This window comes from Saccostrea cucullata, unplaced genomic scaffold (assembly GCF_032062105.1).
Source record: "Saccostrea cucullata isolate Sc308-1 unplaced genomic scaffold, CSIRO_AGI_Scuc_v1 ctg5201, whole genome shotgun sequence".
Taxonomy (NCBI): Eukaryota; Metazoa; Mollusca; class Bivalvia; order Ostreida; family Ostreidae; genus Saccostrea; species Saccostrea cuccullata.
The window spans coordinates 5,277-22,357 of NW_026940920.1; the positions used below are offsets into that span (position 1 = coordinate 5,277).

Genomic DNA, 17,081 nt, shown 5'->3' on the forward strand with positions numbered 1-17,081 from the left:
TTATATTGAAATCAGACCAAAACTGTAGGAGGAGTAGCATTTTGAAAGAAATTTCACAGAAATTTCTATTTTTAGTTACCACGGCAACACCGTTCCTGAAAATCAAAAACCGATATAGAGAATTATGTATCTTAGTGTAGTCTAGTAGTGTGCCAAGTTATATTGAAATCAGACCAAAACTGTAGAAGGAGTAGCATTTTGAAAAAATTTCACAGAAATTTCTATTTTTAGTAACCACGGCAACACCGTTTATTGAAATCAAAGACCGATACACAGAATTATGTATCTTAGTGTAGACTACTTGTGTGCCAAGTTATATTGAAATTAGACCAAAACTGTAGAAGGAGTAGCATTTTGAAAAATTGTTTACAGACAGACAGACAGACGGACAGACGGACGGACGCCGGACGCATTACTATCGCATAAGCTCTTCTGGTCTCTGACCAGTAGAGCTAAAAACAAACAAACCAAAAACAAACACAAAAATGAAACAAAAATAAAGAAGAAGAAAAGAGACAAAAAAATAGAAAAAATATTTCATGTACTTGATATTTAAAATATTTTTTCTTTATATATATGTGTGAAAATTTGTATTAGTTTTACTACATCTTATACGTGTACGTATGATCATAACAAGTCATATTTAATTCATTCTACGTATATACGTGAAACTATATCATGTATATACCGGGCCTTTCTTCTGCTCCTTTCAATATATACATTTTCAACATTCTTTAATTTCAAATTAACGATGGACCAACGTTGGTAAATGTATTATTCCAACGTCTGCATAGAAACTGTAGTAAAGCGCTAATTGTATAGCAGGGCTAATGTTGGGCCTACGTTTTACAAAATTATTGTTTAAACACTATCATTTAGATATATTACATATACGTTGGGCCAAAATTGGTCCAGTGTGGTGAGCCAAACATGCAGAAAACTAATTATAGCATATATTCTGCACATGAAAGGTCGTCGTTGGACAATGGTTGTTTACCCAATGATCTTGATCACTATGAATAAAGACATTTAAAACGTTGGGCCAACGTTGGTTCAATGCAGCTATTCCCAACGTTAATAAATACAGGAAAGCTCACATTTATTACATAGCGCCATTGTTGGGCCAACATTGTCTTCCCAACTTACATGTGACCAAAATAGAAAAGCACCCTATTGGCATTGGCCCAACGTTGGGCCAACGTTAAATGCCCAACGCCAATCACCAGCCAACAATACAACCATTTACCAACGTTGACCCAACATAGTCATGCTATGTGGGATTGCAGTGAAATGGGAACATATCAAAACACAAAAATAGGACTTGTTTTATCGAATTAGATATTCATATAAGACGCAATGGGTTTGCATAACATCAACAAACGATTTTAGTATTGTATTAGTTTCTAAAAATTAAATAATTCTTACATAATGAAATAATTTTCTCTCCATGCTTTTTTCTTAACACACGACGTTGTTTTACGAGGAAAAAAGGGGGAAGGGGGGGGGGGGGTAAAGGCGACAAAATTTTGAAATTTACCAATATCATGTATTATACAGAAAAATAAAATATTTTGGTGGTTGCATTTAAATGATTCAGAGACTTTCTTAAACTCAAGCTAATCCACGCTTGATTAAGTCCCCAGTAAAAAGGGATGTGTATAAACTCTTCAACATGTTCAAGGAGAAAGACTAAAATCGTTTACATTTCAATTTGGTTGCATTGTTTCTTTATTTTTTCTAACTCTCTAATTGAAATAAAACAAGATAAAATTAATGAACCTGTACCAAGAAATTGATACCTGAAAATAAATTATGTTCTACAAGTGATTATTAATTTGAAAAAAACCCTGATGTAAATAATAGAAATGCCAGAATGAGCCAGCTTTCTATAGAGCTTCCAGGTTTGCAAGATCACGAAACATTTTAGCGCAATTTGACGTCATTTTAATTGTGACGTTATTGTTGTCAATTGTGACGGCAGTCAAGGTTACTGTGACGTGCCTGAATTGACGCTGCGTTAAAACGTATGCACAGATCAAGTAGATTGGACCTCCTTAAGTCCATTTGAAAAGACATGTCAGACTGTCTTGATTCATAGAAGAAAAGGTTTTGAAATGGTTCATTCTACCTATTCCCACGTTTTGAAAATCAAGTAGAAAAAGGTAAGATTTTATGTGGGAATAGTTGGAATTTTGTGTAAATAAATAATTAACTATGTTGAAGTTCTTAAAGTTAGGTATTGAGTTGCTTTTTCTAGTAAGATCTTTTTATTATTTAAAAAATCCGAAATAAATCATATTTTCTCAGAGGTGTATTCAATATCTTCTGTCTTAAAATGTACAAAATACAGGTAAATCTAAACATCTATTGTTATTTGCATGTGGGAATAGGTGGAATTGAGATTTTTAAAAATTGGGAATAGCTAGAAGACACCTTTGAAATGTGTAAGAAAAAGACCTAGTATTCTTTAATTCTACTAACTGTGGACCCTTACCAGCTGTCCGTTATACAGGTAACTTTGCCTAAGGGTACCAATTATCAAACCTAGCCAGTGTAAAACTACATCAATTAGAATAATGAAGATTAGATAATTACAAACACAGTGGAGTTGTGATATGATAAGATAGAAACACAAAGAATTTAATTTCTCGTGTGAAACATGAACTAAAGGCGGGTTGCGTATCTACGGTTTCAACTCTGGACCAATGATTCCAGGTTTAAATCACGGTTTATGCGTTGCACGCAGGTAAGGATCAGCAGGCATGTTTACGAAACTTTCCTAAGATTGTTCATAAGAAATTTCTTAAGATATAGCTTAAGAAAATCTTAGGACCATCGTAAGATTATCTGGAAGTGTTTTTCAAAGCTACCTTATGACCGTCCTAAGATAAAACGTCTTAATTCATTATGACATAGAAATACTCTAAACTTTTAACCATTGTCAGGGATCAGAGAGTTGTAATTTTTGGCTAAATATAATGCTACACGTTATGTCATCATTATGGAAATATTTAAAAAGAGTATAAATTAAAAAAAAGGAATTGGAGTTTCTATTTAATTTATGAATATAAATTATTTATTTTTAATTATTAATCATATAATTTCGACGATATACTGTAACATTGGTTATTACATTTAAAATCAAATAGAGTGCCATTTGATGATCATTCAGAATTCTTGAACGATGAAAAGTGCGCCAATTTACATGAGTGAAACGGAATGCAGCACAAATTCGGAAGGAAGTAGGCAAATCTGGAGGAGACCTCTCCCCCAAAGACTAAATCATTGGTCACCCGGAAAAACCCATTTAAACTCTCTCTCTCTCTAGCTCTCTCTCGATTTTCCTAAGCTAAGACGTCTTAAATCATTATGACAGAGAAAAAACTCTCTCTCTCTCTCTCTCTCTCTCTCTCTCTCATAGGTTAAGATTGATTAATTGTATATTATTTAACGTCCCTCTTGAGAATCTTTCACTCATATGGAGAGGCCACCACTTGCTGGTGGAGAGCTACAAATTTTATCCTATTCTCAACACTTAGGGCCATTGAGTAATGAGGGATCTTTTTCGTGCCACCACCAACTGCGACACGGGACCTCAATTTATACGACCTCATCCGAAGGACCGGTCTCCATGTCCCACAGGGGGATTCGAACACGACTCAGACGTAAGGATCACCTCCTTACACAGCGACTCTCTCAGTTTAAATGAGATTAAATTTTATTCTGTTTACAGGTTACATCTTAATGTATGTTGTGCATCTGCGTGAGGCACTGAATGTCTTAAGAATTCTAACCATGGGTACTCTTGGAAAGTAAATGCATACAGGCACGTAATTTAACATGGGGGAAGGGAGGTCCAAACATACTATTTACATTATACCATTGAAAATGTTCATTGAAAGATCGCCCCTTCCCCTTTTTGTGTTGTATAGTAAAAAAAGGGTAATCTAGTAGTGTATGAGTAAAATTTGGCACTGAAAAAGTTGTTACCTAGCCCCCTTCCTCCCCAGCACAAAATAAGATTTTTGCACATGCACCTGATGTAACCTATTTTTCTTTTAATAAAAAATATACCCCTACCTAAAAATAAATCATTATTAGGTAAGGTTATATTTTTTTATTAAAGAAAAATAGAGTAACTTCAGGTGCCTGTGGATTTTCGAGCCACAAAATTTTCGAGGACAATTTTTTTTTTAAATGTAAGTTAGATTGTTTTTCTATGTTGGTTGGATTCTTTTTCTACCCCCTCCCTCTATCAAAATCTATGCTACGTCCGTGTCATGTGCAAATGCAGTACATTAGTAACTGTGTAATAATCAGGCACGTAGTATCAGGGGGGGGGGGGGGGGGGGGGCCCCCCCCCCCCCACTTTTTCTCCCGACATTACCTTTACTATAGAAAATGTTTACTGAAAGGAAGGTTGGCCCCCCCACATTTCAGCACAGTGTAGTGTTATAAAGAAAATTTACCCCAAAAAGTTAATTGAAAGATAGTTGGTCTTGAAAAAAAAGTTGGCTAGTACACCCCCCCCCCCCCCCCCCCCCCACGAAATAGGATTTTCGACTTTTTTTTTTTTGCTTGTCAACTTTTTCAGGTAAGTAAAAAAAAAATTTCTCAGGTTGGCCCCCCCACTTTCAAAAACGATGCTACGTGCCTGATAATTCAACATCTGTAGAAACCATCTGATAGATACACAATACAAAAAAATCCATGATATTTTAGATAGCGTTAATTGAGGCTTCGGGGGGGGGGGGGGGGGGGCTAAAAGAAATAAATTCCTCTTTTAAATGAAATAGTGTGCAATATCATTAATCAGTTGAACTGTTAATATTACATTTTGTTTTGATAAACACATCAACAAAAATTAATAGTCTTATCAAACATTTTATTTAACGAAATCTATTACAGTGGTACATAATTTTCAAAGCTGTCGTTAACGGTCCCGACATACTAGTAATCGGTCTTTCGAATTCGTCCTATATCTCTCAATACTCAATCACGTCTGATACGACGATTTCGTCGAGCCAGCAACAACATGGACGCAGCTATTTCTACTTACGATAGACTTAAGATATGTCTAAATCTGTCGTAATACGATACTTTCGAAAACCCCACTTAGTCTTAAGAATTATCGTAAAATATCTTAAGACGTTTTGTAGTCCTAAGATAGCTTCGTAAACATGCCTGCAGGTGAGTACGACTCAGAATTACGGAAAATGCTGAACCTGCTATAGGGGTGGTTTAAGTACAGGTCCATGTAAGAATCAGGCAATCAGCGATAAGTCGCATGTCTCGGATTAAGCCAAAATTTTTCACAGCAATACATGGAATAGTAGTAATCTAAACACAATAATATTTTTTTCAATTGGCACATATAGGTTGTGATATGTTACTAAAAATAGATTCTGGCGCTCATGAGCCAAGATCTTGGGCAAAAAAGTCAGAAGTTCAATGCTTCAAAAACAAGAATTGTTGTTTTCATAAATTAGCAAATATTTTTTTTTTTCAAATTAGAAAATTTGTACTTCAGTTATCAGTTGTCATGGAATTGTTATTTTGACCGTAACCATGGTAACCAGTGTCATGAAATGACACCTTTATTTAGCCATTAAAATTTTTGGTGATTTTAAAACTATATTAATTAAAACAGCAAACATATTATTTAATTTGTTCAACATAGAAAAATAAAGCAATATGTGGTCTTCAATTTTCCAGTTTAAAAAGTGTGGAAAAATCAATAGGAAATTTTTAATGGAGATTAAAAATTGTAGGAAAATTTGTTAAATTTCTTCATATTTTAAGACAATTTTCTTCAAATTAAAAATATCATGCATTAAAATTGAGTTTCCTAAAACAAAAGCATCTCAATCAATATATATTTTTTCTAACTGTCGTACGTTATTGTTCTGTATCATTTAGGTATCTTTATTTTATTAACAAAAAAAAAGGTAAATCGATCGGGATCGGAATTCAATATATCATGTACCTATTTGGGTTCCAAATTTTCTCTGTCAATTACCATCAGGGACGTGTGTGAGGATGATATGCATCTATTAAACCATGCTGAAACCTTTATCAACTTGTAAAAATTAATTTGCCATTTCCACTTGTTTTACATCTTATTCAGATTTAGCGAAGGGTTCATTGCTTTGATTTCTTTCCGTTTTATTTAGCATCATATACAGATAAAAAAAAAACTCCTATTGTCTTAGCTTCGTCACCCGTAGTCAGAGGTTGGTTGATTTCGTTTTGTATAAATGTGAAAAAATTTAGTCTCTTGTTACTGAGGACTTCATCATGTCATCAGCTATTTTGATAAAATCAAAAATGGATATAAACAAAATATTTCTAATGATTTAATTTTAATAACCCGATAATCCGAGAAAATTTCTAAATCAAGCTATTTTAAATAGATTAATAAAGCTATTTAGCTAAATCAAGCTATAGCTAAATCAAGAGATTGTGCCGGACTTGTAGTCTACATGCAGTTGAACATCAGTATCTCAACACCGATACCTTGGGTTAAATACCATGAATATGTTGATAGAATTTTTTAAATACATGTACTTGTACATAAAATTTAAAAATAACACAGTAGAACAAGCATTCTGAGAGTATTGCAAAAGCAATACATGTCCCCTATCGGGTTCCCCTTTTTCTTTAGGATGTCACTTTACAGTATGCAAATTATATTTATGTCTTTTCTCGCTTCATATTTACTGTGTTGGCCTTCGGAATTTAGCACAGCTAAGAATGCCATAATTCTGTCAAAAATCAATGAAGGAAAATGAAATTCAAACTTGATCTGTAAATCATCAAGATACACTCACATGCTAAAATTCAGCTCAATATCTGCAAGCGTTTAGAAAAAAAAAAGCGGAAAATCAAGTAGGACAGACCACAGGAGTTCGCGTACCTATCAATTTTACCGAAATTTTCAGTAAATAAAAAAAATACGTAATACCTATAATGATAACACAAGGAGTGCAACGCATTTTAGGTCACCTGGGTACCCCTCGCTTAATATCAAGGCTGTCGCACAATTAATCTTCAATCGAAAATTATAAAACACAAACCAATCTTTTTGGAAGGGACCATTCTTTATGGCTCTTAATGCATAAGATTTCAAACTCATGTTTTACAGCAGCAGCGGTGACATTTCTCCACAACTTCGCTCAAATATCCGTTGTCCGCGACGCCATGACGTGACGTCACGGGCGCGTCCATTTACCCAAAAAGGAACAAAACTGCATGAAATGCTAATCTAGATGATTGAGGTCACATGCGAAAATAAACCAGAGACAAGTTAGTAGACATTCAAGAAAATTTAAAACGGGGAGGTACAAGTACTTGTATTCGTATCTAAACGTAATATCGTTATCTCTAGTTAATTGTGTATGATTGTTTATTTTTGTTCCTTTTGGGTAAATGGACCGCCCGTGACGTCACGTCATGGCGTCGCGGACAACCGTTGCACTCCTTGTGTTATTATTATAGGTATTACGTATCTTTTTTATTTACTGAAAATTTCGGTAAAATTGATAGGTACGCGAACTCCTGTGGACAGACTGACAGACAGACGGGGACAGACAGACGCAGAGGAAACCTATAGTCCCCTTCGGTTTCACCAGTAGGGGAATAAAAAACAGTAATGCACAACCAAATACCGATATTTAATACCATTTGAAAATATAATCAAAGCACATTGCTAATGATCTTTAACAATAAAACAGTTTTACATCTTGGTGTTATATTGTACAATTTATAATTTGCAAGAGTTCCTTAAACTGTTCATTATAGTCCACCATGGACTAAATAATATAAGTAAACAACCACTTAACCTTATGAGTCTTACAACAGTTCAAGGTGACCCATTATTTGTCACCAAAATAATCTACATATATTTTGATCCAAGTCATGTACATTTAATTCCTTCTTGTAAAATATGAATCAATATACTGCACAATCATTGCAAGGAAAGAAAACTGGAATATCACAGTTCTTTTTTTCAAAATTACTTTAATAATTGTAAACTTTTCTTTAAAAGTGTAAATTATAGCTCTGTATAGATGTGATTTGTACATCTTATATAACATACATACATTTTAAGACTATAACCTTACCATAGTCTATCACTCAAAACTGACATTTGTTCAACTGCATTATAATTTTTTTTTACCTTTTATTTGACCTTGACCTCATCAGAAATTTGTGTTAAGCTCAATTTAAAAGAAAGTAGTCAAGATATTTTTATTTTTTCAAACTGCATATAATGATACATATTAATGAGATTAAGAGCTCTTCCACCAAATGAACAATTCTGACCTTTGACCTTGGCCTCCTCTTATCAAAAACTTCATACATACTAACATAAGTATAAATTTTCATGTTACATTACATAACAGTATCTGATAACAATCACTCAATATTATCAATCACATTTTTTCATCAATTGTAGCAAGTGCAGCAAACAATTTGATCATCATCACCAATTTCAGTCTTCAACTAATGTATTTGTGAATTTTTGCTGGGTAGGCACAAAAAACTAAGGTGATTTGGGTGGAGTTTAACCACTGATTAACCTTGAAAACAATTGTTCACCATTTGATTCTGTAATTAGCTGCTTCAAGTTTGAAGATTGTCCAGATTGAGAACTGAATCCACAGACTCGTCTGCTTTTCTTTCATGGTAATGTATAGTACTTTCCCCAGCTGATGAAATATCTGTGCAAAGCTGTGCACACAAAGGGCTTGCCTTTCCGCTAGTCACTATTTTCAATACTTCATTTGCATTTTGCAGCGTTTTCATTTCATCCCTATATGTTGATATTTGCGAGAGAGTTTGGAAATTTGGTACATCTGAAACCTGTAAGAAGAAAATTAATTGTTCAGATGAAATCTGAAATAACTGTACAGTCATGTTATGCCATCAAATTTATAGATGATGTTCAGATAATTTATTGTATTCCCTGGCTAAGAAAGGTAGTGGCGTAGCGTGCATCAAATATGTGTGTAGGCAAGAAGGGCTGAAATGGGGTAGGTGCAGGAGGGGTCAGCGCCTCCTGCTAGGGGGGTTTAAGGGACCTCCCCCAAGAAAATTTTGAAAAATTAATCCAAATTATAGCATTTTTGAGAGAAGAAAATTATTAATTCAAACAAAATATGTACCCGGTATGCTTGTTTATAGTTGTTTATTTGGGCATTTTGGATTTTGTGATTTTTGTTAGCTCACCTGAGCCAAAGGCTCAAGTGAGCTATTCTGATCAAAATTTGTCCTTGTCTGTCGTCAATGGCGTCGTTATAAATTTTTCACATTTTCATCTTCTTCTCAAGAACCACAAGGCCATTTTCAACCAAACTTGCCAAAAAGTATCCTTGGGTGGAGGGAATTCAACTTTGTTCAAATGAAGGGCCATGCCCTCTTCCAAAGGGAGAAAATTATGAATTAGTGAAAATTTAATGGCATGTTTTAAAAAACTTCTTCTCAAGAACCACTGGGCCAGGAAAGATGAAACTCATGTGGAAGCATCCTCAGGTAGTGCAGATTCAAGTTTCTTCAAATCATGACCTCCAGGGGTAGGGTGGGGCCACAATGGGGGGTCAAAGTTTAACATAGGATTTTATTGGGGATTGAAGTCTTTAAAAATCTTCTTCTCAAGAACCATTGGGCCAGTAAAGTTGAAACTCATGTGGAAGCATCCTCTGGTAGTGTAGATTCTAATTTGTTCAAATCATGACCCCCCGGGGGTAGGGGGTGGGGCAAAATGGCCAATCAAAGTTTTACATAGAAATATATAGAAAAATTCTTTAAAAATCATCTTCTCAATATTAGCAAAGCCATGAATGGTCATGGGACTATACTTTCGGATTTAAATTTTTAATATTAAACCAATTTCTACTTTTTAGCCACAATGCTCAGGTGAGCGATGTGGCCCATGGGCCTCTTGTTCTGACATGTTTGCACCCTACTCTTCTGGGGATTTTCATGTACAAGTTGATATTTACTGTTACTTCAAAGACTAATGTATGGAAATTGGAAAATTGTATGTTTTCAGGAATTTAATTATGATAGCTGCAGCATTTAAAAGAAAATTAAACAGACAGAAGACACTTCAATCAGAAAGCTCACTTGAGTGTATTGCTACGACTGGTCCAACATAGCTGGAAATAAAATACAAACTTGTTACTTACATTATCATAATATTGCAGACAATCGTGTTCTCTCAGATCATATCCTAGGGACTCTCCAGTAGTACATACATCATACTGCTAAACAAAATTAAAAACGAATAAATAAATTAATAAAAGAAGTGAGTAAAGGTTTCATATTTTTAAATACGATAGAAAAATTATGAAGCATCCATTTATATGACACCTAATTTAGGGAGGTATTTTTTTTCCTGGTAAACTGTAAATTGTTTTAACTCTTCAACTTTTGGTTTCACATAAGCAAAATTGTTATTAATGCTTACATATATATTGTGTTTATGAAAAGTATGATACTTTAAATTCTTACATGTGATAGAGAATCCTGTTCATTGTTTAAATTGGAGATATCTTTGCTGTAACTTTTCAGACAGCTGCAAAGTCCTGCATAAAAAAATCCATATTTATGAACAACTGCTTATTAGCTCTACTGGTCAGAGACCAGAAGAGCTTATGCGATAGTAATGCGTCCGGCGTCCATCCGTCTGTCTGTCTCTCCGTCTCTCTGTCTGTCTGTAAACAATATTTCAAAACGCTACTCCTCCTACAATTTTAGTCTGATTTCAATATTACTTGGCACACAAGTAGACTACACTAAGATACATAGAATAGTGCATCGGTTTTTGATTTCAATGAACGGTGTTGCCATAGTTACTAAAAATAGAATTTTCTGTGAAATTCCTTTAAAACGCTACTCCTTCTACAGTTTTGGTCTGATTTCAATATAACTTGGCACACAAGTAGACTATACTAAGATACAAAGAATAGTGCATAAGTTTTTGATTTCAATGAACGGTGTTGCCATGGTTACTAAAAATAGAATTTTCTGTGAAATTCCTTTAAAACGCTACTCCTTCTACAGTTTTAGTTTGATTTCAAAATAAGTTGGCACACAAGTAGACTACACAAAGAAACTTAAAATAGTGCAATGGTTTTTGATAAGTACAAACCAGTAGAGCTACAGTCTCGACAGAGACTTCTGGTTTTTTTATTGGTATATTTAAACAATAAACATAGTGCATAATCAATATTCCATTTAATTATATACTGTAAATCACTTTTTATTCGCGAGAACTTTATTTTCGCGTAATTAAGCCAGACTGTAAGCTCACGGAAATTTCATTCTCACATATAATAGAATTCCTTAAGATTATATAGAGCAATGACTACAATCCATGAAAATTTAGTCTCGCTAATCAAGAGTCAACGACTATCTCGCGAAAAAAAGGTGTCGCGAAAATTAAGTGATCTACAGTATATATGTAATGCCCATCCAAAGAGTGATTTTACTATTCCTCAAGTGAAATTTAAAAAAATTAAGGAGATCTTGAACATGTTGAAATGATAAACAGTCACCTGAATCTTGAAATAATAAATTATTCAATTCTTAATATATAAACAAAATTCTCTACTTAATCATTATGAATGAATTTTATGCCTCCTTTTTGGGGGGAGTGTAACTGTATATCCCCCCCACCCACTACCCCATTTTTGGTTTGGTTTGCTTTGTGTGTAATTATAATGAAATATCACAATTATGTGATTTAAAATAGGCCTAGTCAATAGTTCCAAACTTCAACACATACATTAAATGCTACTAGAAAATATTGCATGTTTATTTATAGGGCCCAGGTGCGGATCCAGAAATTTTTTACAGGGGAGGTCCACCTCAGTCAAAAAAAAAAATCCAATCCCAGAAATTTCTTGACAAGCAAAAAAAAACAAAAAAAAAAACGGTGGCTTCTATTCCCTCAAATCTTTCACTTGTCATACCCATTTCACACATATTCGCGTTTACCAGGGGGTCTGCGTTTTCCAAGGCGGGTCCATGGTAACTATTTTCTTGTTTTAGTATATACATTTTTTAACCTTGTAAATTCCAGGGGGGGTCCTGACCCCCCCCGACCCCCCCCCCCCTCTAGATCCGCGCATGGGGCCTAGGATTTTTTATGTTACTGTTTATATCAGTGTTATATACATATATCATTTTCGTCAAGGTAAAATAAATTTTCTTTCAGACTGAACAGATATTACAATTAAATTTCTATTTATGTGTGATATTGTGATTTTACGAGGACTGCAAATTTAAAGTCAAACCTAGTCAATGACTGGACATCTAGAGTTATAACAGCTGATTTCTGTCAAATTAACATACCGACCCGACGACAGTTAAACATGATACAGCGAACCAAAATGAATATACATACCGGTGTCCTTTGAATCATATTAATTATGATTACATCATATATATATATACTTACAAATTAAAGAGTGTTTACATAATTATTTACCTAAAATCGGAAATACACCAATGCGCAGGGTAGCCTAATCAGACCCTCGCTGTCGGCCGCTGCACTCACGCTCGTCTGGTGACCTCCACTCAACTAAATGGTGTGTAGATATGTCTCTCTGACAATCGCCGAGTGATATTATTTCTTTTTCTTTTGGATATGGCTTGTACAATCCGCACGAATATCCTGCATAATGCCCCACACCACATTTTAACACTCTTGATTTCCATCGGTTTCCATATTTCGCGCACTAGCGTGCCTGGCAACATCACGCCATCTAGCGACAAACGTGTTACATATCCAAGAACGATAACCCGATTTCGCCAATATTGCTTGATTTTATCGGGAAAAATCCATCTCTGGTCGAAATTTTCCAAACTTTTTAGAACTGGATTTAATAGTATAGAAAGTGCTTGATTAATATATAATAGCATTTTTACCAAAAAGGTTTGCTGTTTTTTTTATCAAAAGCCCTTAAGATGCATCACTTTGTAAAGATTTGCACTAACAGTCAAAATGCATTTTTTTTAATTATCGACCCGTAAAATTTAAACAAGGCGGAATATTTCCAATCTGCCAAGTATTTGTCATATACATGTCCTGTCTATTTCTTACATGATATATGAAGTGATTTCTTGAACCACGACTTATCACAAAAATTTGATTTTGCCTGATTTTTACGTGGACCTGTACTTAAACCCTGCTTCGTATTTTTGTTCGGAGTGATGGCGGAGTATTTGGAAGAAGTTGAGAGGTTTGATCTTGTAGATTGATTAGAAGAGAACAAATTGCTAGAGATAGACTTAATCCTATCACTTATTACAACGACGCTGATTTTATTGATAGATTTCGTCTTAGCAAAGAGGCCGTTTTGTCTATTCTAGATGATATTAATGTTGATTTGGGAGGTGGAATTTTGCACACTTCATCCATCTCCCCATTAAATCAACTTCTTATAACGCTGAGGTATTATGCCACTGGCAATATGCTATCAGTAAGCGGTGAATTGTTTGGGGTGCATAAATGCACCGTTTCAAGAATCATTGAGAAAGTTTCCTGTGCAATTGCTTCTTTGTACAACACACATATAAAATTCCTCTCTGGAAATAGAATTTTGGATGTACAAGGAGCATTTATGCAACAAAGTAACATTCCCGGTATTGTAGGATTGATAGATTGTACTCACATCCCCATTATTTCTCCTGGAGGAGATAATGCCGAACTTTTCAGAAACAGAAAAGGATATTTCTCTATTAACGTACAGGCAATCTGTGACCAAGAACTCAAGCTAATTAATGTTGTGGTACGTTGGCCCGGCAGTACACATGACAGCAGAATTTTTGATACTTCTAACATTTGTGCAAAATTTGAACGTAGGGAAATTAATGGAATTTTGCTCATTGACAATGGTTATCCCCTGCGTCATTATCTCATAACTCCAGTTCTGACCCCAAACTCCAGAGAGGAGAGAAGATTTAATTTTGCTCTACGCAATGCTCGTGTAAAAATTGAAAACGTTCTTGGAATAATGAAAAGACGATTCCCTTGTTTGCGACAACTTAGATTAAAGCTTCAAACAAATCTAACAGTGATTACTGCCTGTTGTGTGTTATATAATATTGCGAAGGAGCTCTCAATTCCTCTACCACATGAAGATGAACGTCAGGAGAATGACCAGGTTCCTGTACCTGTCCTACAGAACCGCCACCAAGGAGGCAGGGCCCTACCTACGTTCAGTTCTGATTCGTAATTTCAGATAAGATCTTAAAGTAAGTATAAGAATTATAATATGTATCTTTGGTATTTTATTCAGTATACCATTTATTATTGCCCCGAACAAATTAAAATGGTCTCCATGCAATTTCTTTACTTGCACTTGGTCTATTGCCTGTTTCATTGGTACACGCAGTGGACATGGATTCCTCTAGTTTACGCTTTTTCAGATTGAGGATATCTTCTTTCAGTTTATAAATTCGCATCTTAGCGGCATGTTCTTCTTCTGCCATCTCCAAGAGCCTGTCTTTAACCTGCTCTTGTTTACCCTGGGGTCTTTTCTTCTTAACTACCGATGCTGCTGTTGATGATGATGAACTAGACGAGGAGGCTTCATTGGATTCGGTGACGCGGTTTGCCTACGTGAATAAATTTATCTTCATTTAAACTCTTATTGCGAACTTTTTATGACATTCAAATATAGGATAATGTACTGTCTATACTTGTAAATTAATAGCATTAAAATGTACTATTTGATTTATATTTTGAATTCTTCATTATTTTTTACTCACCGCTTCATTAGTACTGGACGTTCTTTCTACATCTCCATGTAAACTAGCGTCGTCGTCGAATTCATTAGATCACCTGTTAATCTGCTGCGGAAGCATGGTTTAAATTGCAGCTGAAACAGTATCCAGTCCTGTTTCAGATTGTGGCCCTCCTCCAGTTTTTGTCCTCTCTCTTCGGTCTTTTGCAACTGCAGATTTTGTCCGTGACTTCATATTTTTCCAAAGGGACTTCAGCTGTATACAGGTCCTTTGGTTGACACCGTGACTTGCATTGAATTCAGTCGTTATTTTCTCCCATTCCGAGTTCTTCTTTAATACCATTTTCCCGTCATTTTGTTTATTTTCAATGATATCCTTCCTAGATTCAGATTCAGTAAGTTCTAACAAAACAGATTTTTCAAGGGCAGTAAAATTAGGAGATTTACTGGGTTTCGACATTCTTCAATTTTTTGCAAACGAAAGTCTGGATCAGGTAAGCGTGGTTTACTTTTCAAGCGTGCAACTGGATTACTACTCAGGTAATCCTGACTTACCTGGCATTTAAACCCGGTTTACGTGATCCGTGGATCCACCACTGAGCTGTACTTAGCTAAACTATAGATACGCACCTGGCCATAAGTATGTTGTTAAACTTTTCCCTCGTCAATCTCATTGTACTCGGGAAAAGTTTACCAACATATACGTATATATGGCCAGTTGCGTATGTATGGCTCAGATAAGTACAGCTCAGTGGTTGATCCGTGGATCACGTAAGCCGGGTTTAAACCCCAGTTGAGTCGGGATTACCTGAGTCGCATTTCTGTTGCACGCTATAAAACTGAGTAAGGTTTACCTAATCTTAAAATAATACATTCAAAAACAAATATATATTTTGATGTTAAATTGTAAATTAAAAATGCTGGGAAAATGCAATACAATTTAATTCAAATCACGGCATCTTTCATCGAAACTCAAACCTTAAGAAAATATAAAATCGCAAACAGAATAAAGCTTTTGCAAAAGACTGAGGAGAAGACAATAGGTATGGATTCTTTGGAATAAGTAATTTAGAAACAATATCAAAACACAATATAGGAATATAGTAACAATGTATAAGTTTAGATTTTTAGTTAAAAATCAAATGAAAAAACTTAATATAAGACATTATTTTTTAGAGAACACATATTAGCTTTGTTTTTTTGAGAATTTTATACAGTGGCAAAATTAAAGGGGACGGACATGCACTACCTCCCCCGGCCCGGTTCCTACGGCCTTGTAGATAGCTTGATTAATAAGATATAACTGAAAGACTTTTTATTCTTAGGAAATTCGGCATTATTAGAAATTGGTATGTGCATCATCAGCTGTTCGAAAGTGTAAAATTCGTAATTTGATTTAAATTTGGTATTTTAAAAAGTTTCTTTTAAAATTCCTGTTTATGTACATTTATGTATTTTATAAGTATCTTCCAAAACTTTGTACTGTAGCTACATCAGTGTTAAAACGGCACATTGAACAGCTATTGGAAGAGTTGTGCAAAAAGAAAACCCCATGCAACAGTGCAATATGGCCATAAAAATTTTCTTGTAGAATAGATTTTTTAATACCGCAAAATCTATATCAATGCAATCCTCATTACCATAAAACATTTCTGCAACATCGAAATATTTCAAAATATCGAAATATTCTACCCCAATATCCACGGAAACGTTATAAAGCTGGGTTTAAACCACCCCTTCACCAGGTTCAGAATTTACCGTAAGTCTGAGCCGTACTCAGCCAATCCTTACATGCGTGCAACGCGAAAACTTGGATTTAAACCCGGAATCATTGATCGTAGGTTTAAATCTGAGATACGCAACCGGCCAATGGAGCATTATTTCTTTGTGTAGAGAAGCACAACTGAGAAGTGCTCAATTCGAAAACTTAAAAATAGTGTGTCATGTGACTACAACCGCAATAATGGCAACTTCGGCGTGTGAATAGCACTGTTTTGCTTGAGCGAAGAGATCATACTCACGTTTATATCCATGTGTTGTTATATAATTTTGTTAGCCTACGTCTCTAGGACAAAGTCCAAAAAAATGATAAGAATGACATTAAAATCCTACCACCCAAGAATGCACTTCTGGTTGTTTAATTTGGTGTTTTATGTTCTTACTAAACATATTGTTAACACATGCTTTGTTGTATTATTCTTATATTTCGCTGGTCCCTGGACGACAGACACGATGTCTTGTCACTTGGGGGGTGGGGGGGGGGGGGGTGGAATAGCCATGAAGAAATTTTTGACATCAAAATTGCTGAAAAGTACAGGCCCCGAG

At 35.0% G+C, this 17,081-nt stretch overlaps 1 long non-coding RNA gene and 1 pseudogene across 1 annotated transcript; one reads left to right on the top strand and one right to left on the bottom strand.

The window, feature by feature from the left end:
• Positions 1 to 7,660: 7,660 nt before the first annotated feature.
• On the bottom strand, positions 7,661 to 12,485 carry LOC134256659 (uncharacterized). The gene is made up of 4 exons (XR_009989764.1): positions 12,467 to 12,485; positions 10,516 to 10,589; positions 10,191 to 10,268; positions 7,661 to 8,865 (listed from the first exon to the last, which is right to left on the bottom strand). It is a non-coding gene; the product is annotated as an uncharacterized LOC134256659 (long non-coding RNA).
• A 633-nt stretch (positions 12,486 to 13,118) lies between these two features.
• On the top strand, positions 13,119 to 14,256 carry LOC134256661 (putative nuclease HARBI1; annotated as a pseudogene).
• Positions 14,257 to 17,081: the final 2,825 nt, after the last annotated feature.